Here is a 20,122-nt window from a genome sequence, read left to right as displayed (position 1 = left end):
GTAGCTTTAGTCTTTCTGAACATTAAATTAGTGGTTTCCAGCCAATAAATTCAAAAAATCAGTTTTTGATATAAAGCATGGTTTCACAACACCTATACAGTTTAAACTTAAATCAAACAAGTCAACTCTGATTGGTCATAGTATAAAAAAGCACATCCCTTCGGCTATTCACAACAGGCAAAGTACTGACCGGACTCAACTAGCCTATGCTTGCAAAACTCAGAACATAGCATCCAACATTTGATGTGATTCTGCAATTGGACAACACTTACTAAACAATCCCCATTGTGCTAAGAATTACACCAACAACCAATTTTAAAAAATCATGGTGTTAGGGATTGGCTAACTGACAGGAAACAGAAAGTTGGGATTAATGGAATTAAGATTATCAGTTGGGCTCACAGTGTAGCTTAATTACGCATGCTGGAAGCTACATATATTCACACACAGGGCCCTTTCCTTTGCAAGCAAAAAGAACATGTCCCTGCATTGCGTTTTTTTTCAACTAAACAAAAGTTTAGGGGACAGAAATTCTCTTGTTCATCCCCAATGTCTCTACAAAACAGAGTCTAGTTGCCAATCAGCACCCTCTTATCATGTAGTATAAATTATTGTTCCCTTTGAGATTCAGTATTCATGCAATTCTATCGTGATGATTGTAAGATGAAAAGCTTTGACAGCATGCCTCTTTTTCAGCAATACTCAAGTATTGTACTACCAAGTGAATATTTGCATAACTATACAGTTATAATAAGACTTCCCTTCATTTATGCTCCACCCCCCTTGCAATGAGGGCCAACATTCCATTTGCCTTCCCAATTATTTGATGTATCTGCAAGCTAACATTTTTTTGATTCATGTACGAGAACACCCCAATCCCTCTGTACCATTGCATTGTGCAATCTCTCTCCATTTAAATAATATTCTCCTTTTATATTCTTCCTACCAAAGTGGACAACCTCACAGTTTCCCAACATTGTACTTCATCTGTCAATTTTTTGCCCATTCATTTAACCTAGATATATCTCTTTGCAGACTCTTTGAGTCCTCCTCACAACTTGCCTACCTATTTATCTTTGCATCGTCAGCAAATTTGGCGATAATACTTAGTTCCTTCATTCAAGTCGGTCATATAGATCATAAATAGTTAAGGCCCTAGCACTAATTCCTGTGGCACCCCTCTAGTTACAGTTTGCTAACCTGAAAATGACCCATTAATCCTAACTTTCTGTTTCCTGTCACTTAGCCAATTCCCAACACCATTACTTTTTTTTTAATTTGTTCACAGGATGTGGAAGTCATTGGCAAGGCCAGCATTTATTGCCCATGCCTAACTGCCTCTGGGAAGGTGGTAGTTAACCACCATCTTGAACCATTGCAGTCCATGTGGATTCACCCACAGTGCTGTTAGGAAGGGAGACCCAGGATTTAGATCCAGTTACAGTAAAGGAACAGCAATATAGTTCCAAGTCAGGATGGTGTGTGACATGGAGGAAACTTGCAGGCAGTGGTGTTCTCTTACACCTGCTGCCCTTCTCCTTCTAGCTGGTTGAAGTCACAAGTTTGGAAGATGCATTGAAGAAGTCTTGATGAGTTGCTGCAGTGCACCCTGTAGATGGTACACACTGCTGCCACTGTGCATCAGTAGTGGAGGGAGTGAATGTTTAGGGTGGTGGATAGCCTGACAATCAAGCAGGTTATTTTGTTCTGGATGGTGTCAATCTTCTTGAGTGTTGTTGGAGCTGCACTCATGCAGCAAGTGGAGAATATTCCATTACATTCCTGACTTGCACCTTGTAGATGGTGGGCAGGCTTTGGGGAGTCCGGAGGTAAGCTACTCTCTGCAGAATTCCCAGCCTCTGGCCTGCTCTTGTGGCCACAGTATTTATTTGCTGGTCCAATTCATTTTCTGGAAGCCCCAGGATGTTGATAGTGGAGGGTTCAGCAATGGTAATACCATCCATATCTACTCTGTCCAGCACCCTCATGATTTTGAACACCTCTAAAAGGTCTCCTCCTAGCCTTCTCCTCTCCAAGGAGATCAGTCCCAACTTCTCCAATCTATTTTCATTTCTGAAGCTTCTCATCCCTGGAACCATTTTTGCAAACCTTTCCTGCACTTTCTCCAATGTGTTCATACCCCTCCTAAAGTGTGGTGCCTAGAACTATACACAATACTCCAGCTGAGGTCTAAATAGTGCCTTATACAAGTTCATAATGGGATTCATAGCCTCCTTGCTCTTGTACTCTATGTCCCTATTCATAAAGCCTAGCATACTGTATGCTTTATTAACTGCTCTCTCTATCTGTCCTGCCACCTTTAATGACCTATGCAAGTCACAATATAGATCATAAATAGTTAAGGCCCTAGCACTAATTTCTGTGGCACCCCTCTAGTTACAGTTTGCTAACCTGAAAATGACTCATTAATCCCAAACCTTTAGAGTTCTACCCCTTATTTTATATTGTTTCTCCATGTTCTTCCTACCAAAATTAATCATCTCACACTTCTCTGCATTGAACTTCATCTGCCATCTATCTGCCAGTCTTGTTTCTTTTTTAATCATGTACACAGGCCATCGACATTGTAGCTGAGCTAACTTTATTGATATCACATTTTCCTAATATTAACACATATCTGCAGTATCTGCACTCTCTCAACGCAGGCTCCAACATGTGCTTTCTGACCTTCATGCCCAGGTCAGGTGACTCTATACATAGTACAGGGTACCGTATAGTATCTAAGACTGGCGTCCACAACCACAATCATCTATTATCATGATACTACCCACTTCAACAACTTATCTCTGTCCTTTTGAAGTTCAACACTGCCCTCCTCAGTTTACAATTTCCAAGTTTCATATCATCCGCAACTTTGAAATTGTCCCCAGCACACCAAGGTCTAGATCATTAATATATATCAGGATAAGCAAAGGTCCTAATACTATACTCCACTACAAACTTAAGATAAAAGCAAAATCCCGCAGATGCTAGAAATATGAAACAAAAATAGAAAATGTTGGGAAAAAATCAGCAGGTCTGACAGCATCTGTGGAGAGAGAAAAACAGAGCAGATGCTTTGAGTCCGTATGACTCATCTTCAGAGCACAACAAACTTTCCTCCATCCCGAAAAATTTCTATTAACCTTTACTCGCTGTTTCCTATTACTCAGCCAATTTTGTATCCAAATTGTTACTGTCCCTTTTATTCTATGAGATTTAGCTTTTGTCACAAGTCTGTTGTGTGGCACCTTTTGAGGGAATATACCTTGACTGTGCCCAAACCATTTCTTCTTTGAAGGTAGCCCATTGTTCAGCTACAGTTTTTCCCACCAACGTTTGATTCCTGTCTGTCCAGCCCAGCTCTGTTCTTGCCCCATTGAAGTCAGCTCTCCCCTAGTTAATTATTCTTACTCTGGATTACCCATTGTCCTTTTCTACCCATGATCCTAAATCTTACGATATAATGATCACTGTTTCCTAAATGTTCACCCACTGAAACCTGATCTACTTGGCCCACCTCATTTGCAAGAGCCAGGTCTAGCAGTGTCTCTTTTCTTATTGGACTGAACACAAACTGCTAGAAAATTCTCCTGAACACAATCTAGGAATTCTTGCCCCTCTCTGCCCTTTATATTACCATTATCCCAGTCTATATTCAGGGAATTAAAGTTCCCCATTATAACTACTGTATAATGTTTGCATGTCTCTGTAATTTCCCTACAGGTTTGTTCCTCTACTTCCTTCCCATTAGTTAGTGGTCGATAGATTACACCGAGCAATGTAATGGCACACCTTTTGTTCCTTAGCTCTAGCCAAATTGATTCTGTGCTTGAACCCTCTGGGGCATCTTTTTCCTCCAGCACTGCAATGCTCTCTTAATCAATGCAACCACCCATCCTCTTTTACTTCCTTTCCTATCTTTCCTGAACACCTTGTATCCAGGAATATTTAACACTAAGCCTACCCTTCCTTGAGCCAAGTCTCTGTTATTGCCACATCATATTCCCACATGCCACTCTGCGCCTGTAACTCCCCAATCTTATTTACAATACTCCATGCATTCACATACATGCACAGTAGCCTTGATTCAGACTTCATTACTTTTCCCCTTACTCCGATTCAATCTATATACTTACTATTCTCTATACTAGTGCTATCTGTCCCTCCCAGTATTTTGTGCGCTGTGGTATTACTCTCTAATATTCTCTCCTGGTTCCCACACCTCTGCAGAGTTAGTTTAAAGCCCCCCTAACAGCACTAGTAAAACCCCCCTAAGGAAATCAGCCCTGGCTCTGTACAGGCGCAACCTGCCCAGCTTGTAGAGGTGCCATCTTCCCCAGAGCAATTCCCAGTGTCTCAGGAATCTAAAACCCTTCCTCCTGCACCATCTTTCCAGCCATGCATTAATCTGCCTTATCCTCCTATTTCTGTACTCACTTGCATCTGGTACTGAGATTAATACTTTTGAGGCCCTGCTTGCTAATTTTCTACCTAGTTCCCTGAATTCTGTCTGTAGGACCATGTCTCCCTTCCTGCCTAAGTCGTTGGTACCAACGTGGACCATGACCTCAGGCTGTTCACCCTCCCCCAGAAGAATGTCCTGAAGCCACTTGGTGACATCCTTGACCCTGGCACCAGGGAGGCAACAAACCATTATGGAGTCATGTCTACGGCCACAGAAATACCTGTCCGTTCCCCTAACGAATCCCCTATCACTACTGTTCTTCCTTTCTTCTCCCTCCCCTCCTGTACAGCTGAGCCGCTCGTAGTGCCACAAACTTGACTCTGAGTGCCCTCCTCCAAGGAACTAACTAACCCTCACCAGTATCCAAAACGGATAACTGATTAGTGAGTGGGACCCTAGGGGACTTCTGCACTATCTGCCTGGTTCTCTTGGAAACATAGAAACATAGAAACATAGATGCTAGGAGCAGGAGCAGGCCATTCAGCCCTTTGAGCGTGCTCCGCCATTCATTATGATCATGGCTGATCATCCAACTCAATAGCTTGCTCCAGCTTTCTCCCCATACCCTTTGATCCCTTTCGCACCAAGAGCTATATCCAACTCCTTCTTGAAAGCATACAATGTTTTGGTCTCAACTACTTTCTGTGGTAACGAATTCCACAGGCTCACCACTCTCTGGGTGAAGAAATTTCTCCTCATCTCAGTCCTAAATGGTCTACCCCATATCATCAGACTGTGACCCCTGGTTCTGATTCCCCCACCATCGGGAACATCCTTCCTGCATCTACCCTGTTTAGTCCTATTAGAATTTTATAGGTTTGTATAAGATCCCCCCTCATTCTTCTGAACTCCAGCGAATATAATCCTAATCGACTCAATCTCTCCTAATATGTCAGTCCCGCCATCCCAGGAATCAGTCGGGTAAACCTTCGCTGCACTCCCTCTATAACAAGTACATCCTTCCTCAGATGAGGAGACCAAAACTGCACACAATATTCCAGGTGTGGTCTCACCAAGGCCCTGTACTATTGCAGCAAGACATCCCTGTTCCTGTACTCGAATCCTCTGGCTATGAAGGCCAACATTTGCCTTCTTTACCACCTGCAGCACCTGCATGCTTACCTTCAGCGACTGGTGTACAAGGACACCCAGGTCTCGTTGCACGTTCACCTCTTTCAATTTATAGCCGTTCAGATAATAATCTGCCTTCCTGTTTTTGCTGCCAAAGTGGATAACTTAACATTTATCCACATTATATTGCATCTGTCATACATTTGCCCACTCACTCAGCTTGTCCAAATCACACTGAAGCATCTCTGCATCCTCCTCACAGCTCACTCTCCCACTCAGCTTTGTGTCATCTGTAAATTTGGAGACATTACATTTAATTCTCTCATCTAAATCAATAATATATATTACAAATAACTGGGGACCCAGCACCGATTTATAATGGACTACCTAGCGGTTACCCATTCCTTTCTTGCCTCCATGTTCCTAACTTGCAGTGTGATGGGCTCTCTGAACATGCTGTCCACGTAGCTCTGGATGAGCCACAGTAACTCCAGCCACCACTCGAGCTCCGAAGTCCAGAGCTCAAGTTTCTGCAGAAGGCAGCACTTCCTGCACCTACAGTCGTCTAGGTCACCTGCAGGGTCCATGACTTCCCACATTCCACACAACCAGGCTCCCCTGCCATGTCTTAATTTTACTTCCCTTATGTTAACATTATTTTACTTTGGTTTATTTATAGTACTTTACATTACTGGCCCTGACTTCCCCTTATTGCTAATGTTTCTCATTGAAATCCAAGTAGCTACTTCTTTAAAAATAACATGCTTTTCTAATTTGCAGCTATTTAAAGACACTTCCTAACAGCAGTTTCTTACCAACCAATGAACTTAGAGTTTTCCTGTGATGTAACTGTTCGATTTTCTTCTTCAAACTTCAAAGCTCTAAAGTTGAGGTGGACACCCTGATCTGCTTCATTTCAGATGCTCCTGTTCCCAATTTAGAATAATTCCGATGTATACCACACCTCTTTCCCACATGAGCTTAATTTGCTACTCACTCAGTCTCTGTCTCACTCTGGCATAGTTGCCTGTCCCCTTATTGACCATGCCGTTTGAAAAGCCTCTCTCTTTTATAGATGAGTCACCAGTTAGTTTAGCTTCCTACTATGGTAATTAACACCACTTGAACCAACTGCTTTCAGGCAATTGACAGATAACTGCCACGGTTCTCTACTTAACAAGCTAGCCTAACTTACTTATGTCAGATCTAGATTCTTAATCTATTATTAAACCTGAAAAGGACCTACCAGAACTTAACAGGTGAGCCTAATTCGCTACTCACTTGGTCTCCATCTCAGTCCCGCATAGTTGCCTGTCTCCTCGTGCACCCCTTTCTGACAAGGGCTTGTTGGAGATGGTCATTGCCTGACACTTGTGTGACGTGAATGTTACTTGCCACTTCCCAGCCCAAGCCTAAATATTGTCCAGGTTTTGCTACATATGGGCATGGACTGCTTTAGTATCGGAGATATCGCAAATGGTGCTGAACATTGCGCAATCATCAATGAACATCCCTACTTCTGCCCTTATTATGGAGGGAAAGTCATTGATGAAATGGTTGGGCCTAGAACATGACCTTGCGACTGAGATGATTGACCCTCAACACCCACAATTATTTTCCTTTGTGCTAGGTATGACTTCTTATCGTGTGTACTAACCTTTTATGTTGCACCTTAGCAAGTGCCTTTTGGACATCCAGATACACTACATCATTTGACTTTTGGCCTCTCTCCAAATTTTCCTGTCCTGCCTGCCACGATGCCCGCCGCTGGTGGGACTGGAAAATCCCACCCTAAGTCCTATGAGCCCTGGACCAGGTAAGCTTTGGGGAGGGGGGTCTCGGAGTGGAGAGGGGAGGTGATGCCTGGGAAGGTGGGTAGAATGGCATAGGAGTATTGGTGGGGGGGCCAGGTTGAGAGGAAGCACCTGCAGGGGCCAGATCTTTTGGGGGTGGGGGAGCTTCCGATGTTGAAAGGAGACTGCTGTTGGAGGCAAACCCCCCCCCAACCCATCCCCCCACCCCCCAACCCCCCCAACCCCCCACCCACCCTGGCCCCCCACCATCCTCCCCCACACCCCCATCCCCCCCCACCACCCCACCAACCTCCCCCCACCCCCCATACCATCAGCCAAGGCCTGGCCAGAATCAATTTTCAGGCTCCTTCTCTGCTGCTGAACCCCTCCCAGCAGCATTAAAATTGATGCTGAGTGGGAAACAGTTCTTAAATGGTCATTACTTGGCTGCTTAAGGGCCTCAACTGGGGAAAGGGCAGGGGGCCAACCTAGGCCTCACCTGTCCCACTGTAAAATTGTGGCAAGGTTGTGGCAGATGGGAGCCCATTGAGAAAGCCATCCAAAGAATTTTAAAGCCTCATGCTGCCTACAAAGCTGCCAGTGGGGGGAATGTAAAATTCTGCCTCGGGAATTATGGAAGATTACAACCAATGCGTCCACTATTTCTGCAGCCCATCTTTTATGACCTTAAGATAAAGACCATCGGGTCCAGGGGACTTGTCAGCCCTTAATCCCATTAGTTTACCTAGTACTTTTTCTCTAGTGATTGTTTTAAGTTTCCCTTCCCTTTTTTCCCTTGATTTTATACTAATCTTGGAATGCTTTATGGCAGAGGGAGGTGATGCTGTAGTGGGATTGTCAATGGACTAGTAATCCAGAGACCCAGGGTAATGTTCTGGGGACCCAGGTTTGAATCCCACTGCATCAGATGGTGGATTTTGAATTCAATTAAAAAATAAAATCTGGAATTTAAGTCTAATGATGACCATTGAAAGCATTGTCAATTATTGTAAAAACCCATCTGGTTCACTAATTCCTTTTAGGGAAGGAAATCTGCCATCCTTACTTGGCTGGCCGACATGTGACTCCAGACCCACAGCCATGTGGTTGACTCTTAAATGCCCTCTGAACAAGAGCAATTAGGGATGGGCAATGCCAGCGATGCTTACATCCCATGAATGAATTTTTTAAAAATCTCTTACTGTGAAGTTAGATACAAAATACTTCCCAGAACGAAAAAGCAGTAAAAACTGGGAACTAGGAATGCTGTTCTGAATTGGTCTTATATACCTTAAAATGGAACACCAGTAAAACCTCGGAAATAAAAGCACGGGTTGTGCAGAACACCATCTTGCTAAAGTGGTTTGCACATGGAGAAGCCCTCCCACCTCACCTGGCCCACAAGAAAACATAAAGAAAAATTTGAAACTCACATTCGCAGCTATTTTTGGTCCAGTATCTGGCTCCCTGCAGGATTTTCCTGACGGAGGAGCCAACACTGTTCCCAACACTGATTTCCCCCTTTTAGGCCTCTGGTTGATATTGTAGAAAGGATTCTGATAATGCCCTCGAACTGGATCTCCATATTTATAACAGGACCCTGAATCCTTCCTGCAGGTACTCTGCTGGCCTGCTCAAAAGAATTAACATGGGGACATGGCAGGAAGGAAGGAAGATCGATGAGGGGAATTGACATCCTGTTTATTTTGACTGCCCCTCCGCCACCCAGTTTCCACCAGCTGGGGCCAGCAAAAATCAGGGCCTGTGCCTTTAGACTGGAGAATTACATAAGTCACACCATTATCTAAGAAGAGAGGGAAAGAGGAACTACAACCAGTCTATAATCAATTTAACATCAATAATGCTGTCCACTGGACTTCCTGGCCAGCTTTTAAATACAACTTTACAGCTGACTGCATCTCTGCTGCACTCAGTGCAAACTCAAATTGGTGTGAGGCAGCCTCCTGGAAAGGTGTTCATACTAATTAGCTTTTGCTTGCTTAGGTATCAGATCATGATCTGGCTCCTGAGTCCTTCTGTCATTTTCACAACATTTCACATAAACCACATTGCCTTGATGCAGAAGTGTCAGTAAAATTGTGCATCTGAAATGATAATGATGTTGCAAATTCACTGCAACCTATAACTTGGAAAGAGCAATGAATTAGCATAGCAGAGCAAAACTGCAATGAAGGAGAGACCAACAGACTAGCTACAATTTACTTGGAGCGAGTTAGGTTACGAGCAGCAGGGCTTTGGATGCATTCAGTTTTAAGAGGGTGAAAGCTGGGACTCTGGCCAAGAAACCATTGGTTGAGGCTGGAGATGCCAAAGGCATGGATGAGGATTTCAGCAGTTGACAGGCTGAGATAGGGTGGAGAAGGGAAATGTTACAGAGGTGGAAATCGATATTCTGGGTGATAGAGAAAGTATAGGGACAAAGGTTCAACTCAAGGTCAATTAGAATACCAAGGTTGTGAGCAGTCCAGTTCAGCCTTAGAGATTTGCCAGAGAGAGAGTTCGTGGCTAGAGAATGGAGTTAATGACTGGGTCCGAAGACAATGGCAACGATCTTCTCAATATTAAGTTGGAGGAAATTTCTGTTCATCAAACACTAGGTCTGGACAAACAGCATGACAAATCAGAGACAGTGGGAGGGGTCTAGAGAGTTGGAGGTGTGGCATCCTGATTGACCCTGAGCTCATTATTTTGCCCCAATATTTTGCAACCTTAATTTATTACTGAAATCCTAGTTCATACTAATGTGTCCTCCAGACTTGACTCTTCCAATGTTCTCCATCCCGACCATCATTCCACTAACTTCCTTTAAATCTAACTTGTAAAAACCTGCCATGTGTATCCTGCCCTGAGAAGCCAGGCGGATCTCTTTGGGAGATTGAATTTGGGCCAAAACATTGTATGTTTTCAAGAAGGAGTTGGATACAGCTCTTGGGGCAAAAGGAATCAAAGGATATGGGGAGAAAGCAGGTGCAGGCTATTGAGTTGGAAGATCAGCCATGGTCATAATGAATGGCAGAGCAGGCTCGAAGGGCCGAATGGCCTACTCCTGCTCCTATTTTCTATGTATGTTTCTATGTATGAATTGGCTTTAATCTAGCCGCCAGGGGTGAAGGCCTCAAGTGCTGGCCTAACCATCATATTAAGATGATGCATTCTGCAAAATGGATGTGAATCTGGTGATTAGGGCATTACTCTGATTTTAACCTGTGACAACCCTGTTCTCTACAGGTACTGGAAATTCTAAATTTCATTTAGGTAAATATTTCAGTTTTTAAATGATGGGGTGACACAAGAGATCATCCAAGAGCTTGAAATATAGGCAGAGGGGTGACTTTAACTGCCAAAGATTTCTGGCAGGAAATTGCTGCTTTCAGTTAGATACCTGCCTACCCACATTGACATGAGGTCATGGCAATTTTAATCACTGGACCTCATTAACAGCCCATTCCCTACTTGGAATGGTGAGTAAATGCACAAGAAACAACTGCTAACCTCCAGAAAACTGAATGGCCCTTGACTTCCATGACACTCAGGTAAGTGTGGCAAAGGCCAGATTCTGGGAGGAGGGGGGCATAGATAGTTTTGTCTTCCTTTTATTATACCTGCATGCAGTGACTATAGCAATGGTGAAATTGGAGGCCCAATGCTGAGTCTCTAAGGATAATTAATCACAGTGCAATCAACTGGTGTTACGAATGTGGCTACAAATAAATTACTAACTTACAAAACAATTCAACTCTGTAGCTAATACAACCTTGCCATTCTGACTTCTATGGTGCCAATCCACTGTCATACAGTTGTGTTGTACACTGATGAAACTACAGCCTATCCATAGGTTCCATATGATGTTGCATTATGTTTGAACTAAATAAATGTGCAAATAGTATTTTTTAAAATTCTAATTATTGTTTGAGGTGTGAGAGAAACAGGCAGCTTAAGTGGGAAAATGTAACTAATAAATAAGAAACTCCAACAGTAAAAAAAAAAAGTGTAACAGCAAAATCCTGAGATAGATCATTTCTAGAAGCACTTGGATTGGGTTTCTATAAAGACCCTTTATGGTAAGGGTAGGGGTGTGGGGCCTGGCCCACTGTCTTAAATGGAGTTCTCCAATTGTCCACACTGAAGAGCCAGAGATTCAGACCTGAAAGAGCAGCTTAAAAGAAATCGAAACTATCAGGCTGACTGTTCCATTTTTTTTTTAAGCTGGTCCTTCAGGTCAGGTTCACTTGTTGCTGCGCTGCTGCTTCACAACTTCAGGCAGTTTTGTGGTTCTGATTTTTTTTTTGAAAAGCCTGCCAGCCAACCACAAAGCTACCCAAAGTTGATAAACCGCGGCACAGCAACTGTCATGACAGTGCTCTCAGTTAAAAAATGGCAAGTGAAATCCCTATAATTTTAGAACCAATTGGATGCTGTGTGCATGGGTTGTGGGGTGTGGATGCTGTCGGTTCAGGTTGGGGGGTAGTTTGGGTGTTGAGGGGAGGTTGGAGGGGGTGGGGAGAGTGGTGTTGCGGGGGTGGAGTTGAGGGTGGAGAGGTCACTTTTAAGGTTTACTACCACAAAGTTAAATACTGTACACTTCTTAAAATTCTCTTTTGAATTTAAACCAGCATATAAATAGCCTTCTACATTTTTTATTATGCCCTAAAGTAGACACAATTCTGATGATATTCGATGGTTGACTTACCAGTGGTTTAGGAGTCTTGGGCCTCATCAAAATAAACATAAGAAACTAGAAACCGGGATTGATGCAAAACAGTGTTGACTCACTATTGCCTGTTTTATTACTCTTACAAAGTCTGGGAATGAAATCCCCATTTTTCTCAAGGAGATTGTTTAAAGAAAGGTTTAGCAAATCTCTGCTCTAACCTAGGTTCATCCCACCCTGCACTATCCTGTTTAAAATCTAGCTGAAGGTGGTCACACTGTGGGACTAAAATGTCTCTGGGGATGAGGATTCCCAATCATCCATTGTAACTTTGGCAAAAAAAATCCATTGAAATCTCAGAGAAACAGTCTAAAGGGCTTTTACCAAAAAGGATCTTTATAGAAACTCAGTCCAATCCTACGACTTAAGTGCTTCTAGAAATGATTTCTCTTGGGATTTTTCTTTCACACTTTTTTTTAATGTTGGAGTTTCTTATTTATTAGTTACATTCTTCCACTTAGTTTGCCTGTTTCTCTCACACCTCAAACAACAATTAGATTTTTAAAAACACTATTTGTATGTTTATTTAGCTTAACCGTAATGCAACATCATATGGAACCTATGGATAGGCTGTAATTTCACCAACATACAACACAACTGTATGACAGTGGATTGGCACCATATAAGTCAGAATGGCAAGGTTGTATTCATTACAGAGTTGAATTGTTTTGTAAGTTTGTAATTTATTTATAGCCACACTCCTAACACCAGTTGATTGCCCTGTGATTAATTATCCTCAGAGACTCAGCTTTAGGCTTCCAACTTCACCATTGCTACAGTCACTGTGCCTACTGCATGCAGGTGTAATGAAAGGAAGACAAAACCTACATTTATACAATGTTCCAAATCACTTTACAGCCAATTAAGTACTTTTGAGTTGTAGTCACTGGTATAATGTAGGCAATGTTATCAAATGGCAGAGCAGGCCAAAGGCATACACCTGCTCCTAATACATATGTTCATGTATCATTCTGGCTGAGATAGGGATGAGCTGGGCAAGATAGCCTTTGTCATCAATAATTATCTTGTGAACAGAGGGTGGACTCATGAATGGAGTTCTATTTATCTTGTTGCTAATGTAAGTTTACGATGAGAAGGCTTTGTGGGGCAAAATTGCCAGGACAAGAGTGTATAATTGGCTCATAGTGAATTAGTAACCTGTTTTACACTGCACATGAGTCTTTTCCATTGACTTCAGTTGTGTTCCTTTGTCTATTTATCTATTATCCCACTCTATCTTGGTGCTTTTTATTCGTTTTTTGAGATATTGAAATATTGTGATAAAGTTGTATTGCATAGTAGATATTGAAAATATATTGTAATGCGAAGTAGCAATCAGCAGAGTCTCCAGGCTTTCTGATCAAGAAAACACAGGTACAATTGTGAACCATTCAGCCTTTGTCCTCTGGCCTCTTAAAAGTTGTGTCACACAGACACACCCAAGGGCTCCAATGTTCCTCACTGACAGTGAAAACCTATGTGATTAAATCTTTCCACTTTGTTGCTCATTTGATCTTTCCACCCTGTGAGATTACTGATAAAATAGAATCCAATTACACCTTTCTATGAAATAATTATATTGAATAATATCATGCAACCAGGCAGAAGAAGGTTGTCTTCTCCTTCTACAGAATAGAAAAGATCTTGTGCAGTTTACCTGGGTTGCAAGTATTGAATCTTTCCTCAAATACCCCAATTTACTGTCACCATCTCTATATGGTACAATGCGCAGAACGTGTTAATGAGGGCTGAGGCAGTCACCGAAATCATTGTTATCATTTGCAGTGTGATAAATATCTAATGGGATATTTTCCTGTCAAATTAACAACATTGCGTGACGATGTTAAAGTAAAATTATTCTCTGGTTTGTTTAATGGTCACAGTGGGATCACCTATAGGGTGCACATAAACTAATACTGCATTATATCATTGCTGCTTTAATATTGATGACCCACGCTGCATATAGATCAGATGATATTTGTAACCAGATGCTGACAATGGCCTTTATCATCTTACTAGGACCTTTCTGTGATTGTTTGGTGAATTGACTTGTGCATCATGAAAGGGGAAAAGATATCATGCATGATTGAGGGGAAGGATTAATGTGGGTGGGGGGTAATAAGGGGCCCAGAAACAGGAAAAGCACCAGGGCCCTACATTTCTCTCCCTGGCCCTGGGGAAGGTGGTCTGGGGTGTGTTGTGGTAGTGAAAGAGGAGACTCCAATCAGGGAGGCTTGGAAAACCCATGGGGCCCAGGGAATACCTAAGCTCCTCCTGCCCAACAAAAGGAATGTAAGATGCTTACCTGGAGAACCTCTTCACTTCCCAGTTTTCTTCACAGCTTCACTGGAGAGAAATCTCATGTGAAGTTAAAATCATTTGTCAAGGCCTGATGATGTCTTTGGACCCAATTAATATATTTGAATTAGGAACCAGCCAACCAGCCAACTTTAGCTATTTGCCTAAAAACATTATATAACCTGGGCAATGTGGACGCTTGCGTCAATAAAGTGGGTCTCTTTAACTGTCTACCCTCACTGCTGATCAAAACAGTTGACTCTATTCTAAGAGGTGTCACTGTCTTCTGGAACAAAGTGTCTAGGTATTTCTCCCCCTCCTTTCTGTTGTGCAGTGTCTGCAGTTTGGCTTCCAGATCAATAATCCTGATCCGGAATTCCTCTAGCTGCTTACACTTCCTGCAGATGTGTTTGTCCTGGATCGCCTTGGCATCCAAAATCTCCCCCAATCCACAGCTGCAAAATAACACCTGTCCTGCCAGTCTCTGAGGAGTGGGTGGAGAGGAAGTGCTGCAAAAAAGGAGGAAGTTATACCAAGGAAATGTTGGAAGTTAGGGACTAAATTAATAAATAGGACGACAGAGTGGTAGTCTCAAGAGCCATGTGGTAATTGGTACAGAGATAGACAGGTCAGGAAGGTCAATGTGCGGCTAAAAGGTGTTGAACACCTTGAACAGCTGTATGTTGGAAATTTTGGAGAATTACGGGTGAACAATCAAACCTCTTTGGATCTTGAAATGACAGGTTTTCCGAGATAAACAAGAGAACTTTGAAGTACCATGAAAAGGATTTATGGCTTTCTTCTGCTTTTAATGTTTGAGTGTTATATATGAGGAATACTTCTGCAAGGGAATAAGTAACCAGGATGACAACAACCATGAGTGAAAACATATAAGCTTGGTGGTGAATGCAATAAACATGGATAGCGAGATTTATTAAAGACAAAGATTAATACATCTACTCTTCAAAGGAATTAAGAATAGCTTAATAGCTTTTGTCAAGGCCTGATGATGTCTTTGGACCCAATTAATATATTTGAATTAGGAACCAGCCAACTTTAGCTATCTGCCTAAAAACATTACATAACATGTGGACACTTGCATCAGAAGATTTTTTTGAGGAAAGTATCTTTGTAATAAACAACAATGACTGTTTATGTAAGCTTCTTTTCAAAGGATTTAAGAACAAATATGTCATTAAGTCTTATTTGTAAGTGTACCTTTGATGTAGCCAAAATAAGGTGTAAAAGGTAGTATGGTATTCAACAGTCCTTCTGAGGTATCAAAAGATATAATGGTAGAAACAGTAAAGCTACTCTCTGTGCATGGTTTAATCATCTATGCCGTATAGGCGAATGAAATCTTTTTACTGCACCATCAAATGTCCCTTGTTTACTCTAAGTGTATCATTGTGAACCATAGAAGGAAGGAAACCAAGTTGATAGATGAGAAGGGAGATTCCCTTTTCATGGGATACTGGCACAGTTACTGCGAATGGAAGGAGCTGGGAAAGCCTCCACCCGAACTGGAATAGAACCTGGTCCAAGTGGAAAAGATAAACAGGGCTACGGATGGAACTTTGAACTCATAAGACTCAGGAAAGATCTGGTGAAAATAGCATAAACCTGAAGATAACCAAGAGACAAGAAGGAACAGTAGCATAGTGGCTATGTTACTGAACTGGTAATCAGAAGCCTGCGCTGATGACCCAGAAGCACATAGTTCATAATCCTACCCTGGGAAATTTGAAGGCCCAAAGTTAATAAATAAATCTGGAGTAAAAAGCTAGCATCAGTAATGGTGACCGTTTAACTGCCAGATTGTTATCAAAACCCCTCTAGTTCACTTATGTCCTTTATGGAAGGAAATCTGCCACCCTTACCTGATCTGGCCAATGTATAACTCCAGACCTACATCTCTGTATAATTGCCTCTTAACTGCCTGCTGAAATGCCAAGTAAGTAGTTCAGCTGAGAGTATTTAGGGAGGCCAATAAGCGTATAACATTTAGTTTTATTTGTGGGTGGTACTAGCAACTAGTAAGCACAGTAAATTGCAGTATATATAGGAATTATTCTAAATTAATTAAGAAAGTAACTAAATAACATACACATCAATGGCGGGACAGGTGTTATGTTGCAGCTGTGGATTGTGGGAGCTTTTGGACGCCAAGGCGATCCAGGACAAACACACCTGCAGGAAGTGTAAGCAGCTAGAGGAATTCCAGATCAGGATTATTGATCTGGAAGCCAAACTGCAGACACTGTGCAACATATGGGAGAGGGAGAAATACCTGGACACTTTGTTCCAGAAGACAGTTACACCTTTTAGAATAGAGTCGTCTGTTTTGATCAGCAATGAGGGACAGGAGAATGTGACCGTGACTGAGACAGGTAAAGGGACCAAGCAGACAAGAGTGATGGAGCCTCAGTCTTTGAAATTGTCAAACAGGTTTGAGGTGCTCAAAACTGGTGTGGATGAAAGCAAGGTCTGCAAGGTGGATGAGCAGGCTGGCCATGGCACCATGTTACAGGAAGCCGTTCAAGTGGGGGGAGCAAACACAAATGTAGTAGTAGTAAGGGACAATGTAGTGAGGGGGATTGACACTGTTCTCTGCAATAAAGAACGAGAGTCCAGACGGCTGTGTTGCCTGTTCGGTGCGAGGATCTGGGACATCTGCTGAGGGCAGGAGAAGAGCTTGGAGTTGGAGGGGGAGGATCCAGTTGTCGTAGTCCATGTGGGTACCAATGACATAGGCAGGACAAGAAAAATGTTCTGCATATTAAGTATGAGGAACTAGGTATCAAACTAAGAAGCAGAGCCTCAAAAGGAATAATCTTTGGATTATTATCTGAGCCACGTGCAAATTGGCATAGGGCAAATAAGATTACAGAGACCGATGCACGGTTCAAAGACTGGTGTGGGAGAAGTGGATTCTGGTTCGTGGGGCATCAGTATTGGGGAAAGTGGGGGCCATACCACTGGGACGGCCTACACCTGAACCATGCGGGGACCAGTGTTCTAGCAAGCCACATAACTAGGGAGGTAGAGAGGGCTTTAACCTAAACAAGGAGGGTGAGGGATCAAGTTTTGGTAGATGCTGCAAATCATGGGGAAGAGTCAAAACAGGAGAGCATAATAGTAATATGGGAAATGAGGGTCAGAGAATTGCAGGAAGGGAAAGAGAGAGAAAACCTAAGAATATCCCAACAGTCAAGACCAGATGTTACAAAGATAACAAAAAGGCAAAACTAAAGGCTCTGTATCTGAATGCACATAGCGTTCATAACAAAGTAAATGTATCAATCGATAGTACACATTGAAGTAAATAAATATGCTCTGATGGACATCACAGGGATGTGGTTGCAGGATGACAAGGATTGGGTCCTGAATATTGACGGCTATTTGACATTCAAGAAGAATAGGAAGCCAGGTAAAGGTGGAGGGGTAGCACTGTTAATCAAAGATGGCATTTGTGCAATAGTTAAATATGACCTTGGTTCAGAAGATCAGGATGTAGAATGAATTTAGGCAGGGAAAAGAAGTCCCCCTAATAGTAACCACAATGTAGGAACAAGTATACAAGAAGAAATATTTGGTGCTTGTGATAAGCGGACAGCAATAATCACGGGTGATTTGAATCTCCTTATAAACGGGAAACATCACATTGGCAGTAGTAGCCTGGATGAGGAGTTCATAGAATGTTTTCAAGGCAATTTCTTAGAGCAGGACCTTCTGGAACCAACCAGAGAGCAGGTTATATTAGACTTGGTATTATGTTATGTGACAGGATTAATTAATGACCTCAGGGTAAAGGCACCCCTAGGTAGCAGCAATCGTAATATGATTGAATTTTACATCCAGTTTGAAAAAGAAAAGAGTGGGTCTAAGACTAGTATTTTAAACTGAAATAAGAGCAACTATGTGGGCATGAAAACTGAGCTAGCTGAAGTGAACTGTGATACCAGGCAAGAGGATAGATCAATAGAGGGGCAGTGGGAGACATTTAAGGGGATATTTCAGAATATTCAGAATAAGTATATACTTTCTATAAAGAGATATTCTAAGGGGAGGATCCACCATCCTTGATTAACTAAAGAAGTTAAGAAAAGCATCAAACTTAAGGAAAAAGCATATAATTGTGCAAAGATGAGTGGCAGGTCAGACGATTGGTCAGAATATAAAGAACAGCAGGGAATGACTAAAAGATTAATCAGAAGAAAACTTAGAGTATGAGAGGAAGTTAGCTAGAAATGTAAAAACGGATAGCAAGCGTTTCTTCAAGTATTTAAAAAGGAGAAGAGGAAGTAAAGTGAATGTTGGTCCTCTAGAGAGTGACAGTGCAGAGTTAATAATAGATAATAAGGAAATGGCAGATGAAATGAAGAAATATTTTGCTTCTGGCTTCGTGACAGAGGATAAAAAAAACATTCCAGTACTAGCCATAAGCCAATAGGTGGAAGGGAGAGGAGAATTTGGTGAAATTACAATCACTTGGGAAGCGTTACTGAGTAAACTGATGGAGCTGTGGCTGACAAACCTCCAGGTCCTGATGGACTTCATCCTAGGGCGGAATTTTTCCAAATTTGCACCAAGTGCAGTAGCAGGTGGGCAAAGTGACGTCCTACCCACCGACGGTGATGGTGATTTTTCACACCATATCTTCCCAGACTGGCCTCATTATTTATGCACTCCCAAGAAACATGCCATTTCTATGGCAGGCAGGCTCTCATTCACCCTCCCACCTTTGCATCACGCCAGCCGCCATGTTTAAAAGGCAGCCGCCAGCACACCGCTCATCACTACCAGCTCACCACTACTGCACAGGAGACATGGCCAGCAAAGGAAAAAGGACCACAGCCACCCAGTCTAATGACAGATCCCTCAAGAACAGCTGGATGTCGTGGAGGCCCGCCAGGATGTCCTGTACCCCCACTCTGGCTGCAGCAATGTGACTAATCCAGCTTGGGAGGCAGTGGCAGCGGTGGTCAGCGCCAATGCCTTTCAGAAGAGGACAGCCACCTAGTGCCGCAAGAGGATGAATGATCTCCTCCATTCCACCAAGGTAAGTCACTCTTTTCATCACTCTCAACTCACACGTTCACAAAGCCAGCTCACATCCACAGGGCCCACACTCACTGCCGTTTCAAGGGACTTCACCATTCACTCTCTCACACTCACCGTCATTGTCCTCATCCCATCCATGGGACCGCTCAACACCCACACATGCTAGGCGTACTTATCATCTGGCCTGGCAGGCATCCTGCTTACACTTTCTCCATCTCTATCCTTGCAGGACAAGCTGGCACACAACAAGAGAGTGAGGTCACAGACTGATGGAGGAATGCCAGAAATCAAGGTGCTCATGGACTTTGAAAACAGAGCCATCCAGCTGGTTGGCCACAATCTGGACCAGCCCTGTGTTGATGATGTGATCGGCGCTGCTGTACCAAGCGAGCAATGCAATATCCATCAGACAACCATGATGTAAGTGATGCGTCCTCTTTCACATGCATTAATTATCTCTCCTTGCTTTCGGAGGCACATCTGCCAAACAGCTGTAAGATTCCATGACCCAGGGCCTCCAATCAAGCCCCAAAGAAACTTCCCAAGGGGAATCTGAAGGCATCCTCCTCGAAGTCTCGACACAGCACTCACCCACACCCTCCACCAGTGCAGAGACACACACCTCAGTGTGACCTAGTTTAGAATAGACATGGGATCACAATCTGGTGAGCACATCACACTGTTTGATCCACAGCA

This window comes from Carcharodon carcharias, chromosome 15 (assembly GCF_017639515.1).
Source record: "Carcharodon carcharias isolate sCarCar2 chromosome 15, sCarCar2.pri, whole genome shotgun sequence".
NCBI lineage: Eukaryota > Metazoa > Chordata > Chondrichthyes > Lamniformes > Lamnidae > Carcharodon > Carcharodon carcharias.
The sequence above is the reverse complement of the archived record's forward strand: the minus strand, read 5'-3'. Positions refer to the sequence as shown.